A 3,839-nucleotide genomic window follows, 5' to 3' on the forward strand; every position below is an offset into this window, starting at 1 on the left:
TCCAGAATTAGAGTAGCTTCCAGGAACTCCCACAAATATGATCTGACAGCATTTACAGAAAAATACAACGAAGATTTAGGACTATTTAATTGGATACAGTTTAATTAGTTAATTGGTTACAGAGCTGCCTAAAATTAACTGAAAATCAGCTCCTGGGACTAAGTTGTATATTGCTTTGGTCTGTTGGACCCAGTTCAGGGGATTAGTCCAAGTCAATGGCATCCTTCAAGATTTCCTTTAACAATATGCTTGTTCATCATTATCACTTCCCTACAGGGTAAGTTTTATTGCCCATACTTTAGAGATGTCAAGAAAGGAGTTAAAAATATCCTTTCTAGAATATTGTCAACAGATATAAAATAGATATTTGCTCAAATATTGGTAAGACTACTGATTATTATGTTTGAATCTCATGTTAGTCTTACCAGGGAGCTCTTCACAATTACAAAACCGCAAAGTAAATTGATTTACAATCTATAAGGCATATTCAGTGTGATGATCATAAAATAAATACATTTCTGTTTCCTATAGGATGCAGAAGAGTTTGCTGTTTCAACCTGAAGGGATGAGAATTCTGTATCCTTAGTTGTACCAAAACCAAGCTTTATGAGGGAAACTATTAGCCAAGAACTGAAGAATATACACAGACACACAAAGGTAAATCTGGAGATATTGGACTCGTCTACTCCTTCTAGTGAGAGTCTTTGATTTTACAATTTTCTTTAAGACTTGCACAAACATACTTCAACCTTCTTTTCCTCTTTCACTCTTTCCTCTTTTCTTCCTTTTTTATTCTCCAAGCCATACATACATAGCATACATACAGTTTTCTTCTGATCTCCAAGGATCTCTTGTCATGTTGTCCATAGTCGTTCTTCTAATAAGACATTTCCATGACTAATTTCTTCTTGACTTCTATTTTCTGAAGATCCAGGCATACTTCTAATAATTCTTACATTGGAATAGGAGACTAGTGCTGAGAAATTTCCAGATACAAATACTGGTTGAAAAAAATAGTTTTTGGCATACCATTACCTAGCAAAAGCACATTTTTTTTCTGTCTGAAGACTAGCATTAGGTAATTACCTGTAATTTTTTTATCTAAGGTAATAAACTACACATGCATAATTCTATTATATGTAAATTATAATTCTTACTCCAGTTTTATAGTTGAACTATATTTTGTTATACCTTTTTTCATGATGGATCCAAAGACCAAGTAAAATAGTAATGAGATATTTAAAAAAAAACATATTTTTAGGGGCCTCCACGTGTTCCCGGCGATGTCGGTGGTCATAGAGGCTAACCGGCCGAGGAGCTGGAGGAGGAGGAGCAGCTGGTGAGGTGGTATCACAGGGAGAAGAAGGAGTTGTAAGCAAAAATTCAAGATATGAAGAATACTGTTTCCAAGAATGACAAAAAGAGGAGGAAGCAACTCACTGAAGATGTTGCTGAGTTGGAAAAAGAAATGGAGAGGAACTAGAGCAGGTGAAGCTGGCTTCTAAAGAGAGTGAGATAGATTCTATTGATGCTAACATTTCACACCTGGTAATTGAGAATCAACCACCTCGGACATGGAAAGCGCAAAAGAGAAGGGGAAAAAAGCTGCATTGGAAAAGGAGCGGGAAGAGAGTATAGCTGAAGCTGAAATTGAGAACTTATCTGGCGCTAGGCATGTGGAAAATGAGAAATTTACTGAAATCCTGGCAGCCAGAGAATTGGAAATGAGGCAGATTCTGTCTGATGGCCACTGTATGTACAGAGCCATCGAGGACCAGCTGAAAACACAGGACTGCGCCCTCACTGTGGCTAAGCTGAGAAGTCAAACTGCTGAGTACATGCAAAGTCATAGGGATGACTTCCTCCCATTTTTAACAAACCCCAATTCAGGAGACATGCACACACTGGAAGAGTTTGGAAACTACTGTAACAATATTGTAAACACAGCTGCATGGGGAGGTCAGCTTGAACTAAGAGCTCTGTCTCCCATTTTAAAAACACCAATAGAGATAATACAGGCAGATTCTCCTCCTGTTGTCCTGGGTGAAGAATATTCAGAAAAACCACTAATACTTGTATATATGAGACATGCATATGGCTTAGGAGAATATTATAATTCCCTTACACGGTTAGTGAACACAGCTACTGAAAATTGCATCTAGACACAATTATGTGTTAAAATTGTGTCCTGATCTGAGTATTCCTATCATGTGAGATGGTTGTCAGTGCTACTGAAAATCACAACTACCTTAAGTCCATTTTAACAGCAAGTTGACTGACAGGTTTTTAGAAATATATTTTCACCAGTGTCCACTTGCTACTGGGTTTCATGGAGTGATGCTTTTTATTTAGCTCATTGAAGTGCAACTAAGAAACTTACTTTAATAGTTGAGAATGTTAAATATTATTTAATTATGAATCAATAGTTAAATTTAAAGAGATGGGACATCAAAGGTTAAACTACATGTTTGCTATCAGATTTAAGCCTCTGCAGAATTATAGATTTGCCCTTGATTTGTGTGTAACTTTGAAAAAGGCCTGAAAGACAATTGTCTTTCCAATGCCTTGGTTATTTCTTTTATTCTGTTTCTTAACCTCTGGATGTGCATTTGTGCTGTCATTTCTTGATTCTCCTCTCAGCTGCAGGTTTTTGTTTGTTGGTGCATCCTTACCACTTCCTGTCTGCTGCTTTGTTTACCTTTTTCTCAAGAAACATTTTGTAACAATATTCCTTACCTTGGGCAACTTGAGGATTTAGCAGTGCAAAAGGGGCCAAGGCCATATTCAATTGTTAGGTCTACTCTTTTTTTCCAGGTTCTTTTAGCAAGATTTCCTTCATTTTGCTACCTCTAGGAATTTAGAAGAGAGCCCTGTTTATTTTATTATATCCTCACTTTATTTCCCACTCAGACATTGGGCAATTTTTATGTTGCTTACATGAATAAAGTTGAAAACCACTATTTGAGTGTGGAAAATTGTATAGTAAAGTCAGTATGCAATAGTTTTCTGCAAAGAATTTGCCTAGTTCAGATTTCAAATCAATCATAACAGTGTTATTTCTAATAGTACCCATAAATATATAGATATGAAAATTTGTATGTAAAGAAATATTGTGAAAAGAAGACATTTTTATTTGATTTTTTTCCCCAAATGAGAAGTACAGCTTGTAAGATTTATCATCAAGTTTATGTCATTTGAATTTTTGCTCCATGTGTAATTTTCATGGATAAATGTGGAGTCTATAGTCAGTCTCATGTCCAGTCTCATGTGTCAGTGTGAGGAGCTGTTATATGGAGAATGTGATCACCTCGAGCAGTCAGTCTTTCCTGTAGAGATTTCATTGCTGCAGATTTAAATCTATTTTGTCTGCCAGATAGTATATTCTATAGACTGCCTATTTTGTAAACTGTGATCTGAAGTTCAAGAAAGTCTGAAGTTTTTAAAAGAATAAAGTTGTAAAATTGGGTTTACTTTGAAGCATCATCTGTTACTTTTAATGTAAAATATCAGCATTAAGTAGTACTAAAACAAGTATTACATAAACTAATTATTGTAAATTCTTATCTTTATCACATAGCTTGATGACTAATTAAAATTAACTATTGGTGTTGTTTTTGTAAATGTTTGGATAAGAATTACGATTTTCTTTTACAATGGCCAGTACAATTATGAACAAAACTTAATTTGGTCAGCTTTTGGTCTTTAATATAATTCCAGATAAAGATCTTTTTAGCCATATCTAAAAATAATCTGTAAAAAACATGGCAACTGTTAATGTAAAAATAACATGCTAATTTATTCTATTGTATGATGATGGCATATTTGACTTTGCCGTTGTC

The 3,839-nt window shown here is 35.0% G+C and overlaps 1 pseudogene; it reads left to right on the forward strand.

Annotated features, from left to right (window-relative positions):
- Positions 1-1,306: 1,306 nt before the first annotated feature.
- LOC150061648 (deubiquitinase OTUD6B pseudogene) lies at positions 1,307-2,162 on the forward strand (annotated as a pseudogene).
- Positions 2,163-3,839: the final 1,677 nt, after the last annotated feature.

Source organism: Megascapheus bottae, chromosome 6 (assembly GCF_031878675.1).
Source record: "Megascapheus bottae isolate mThoBot1 chromosome 6, mThoBot2.hap1, whole genome shotgun sequence".
Lineage (NCBI taxonomy): Eukaryota > Metazoa > Chordata > Mammalia > Rodentia > Geomyidae > Megascapheus > Megascapheus bottae.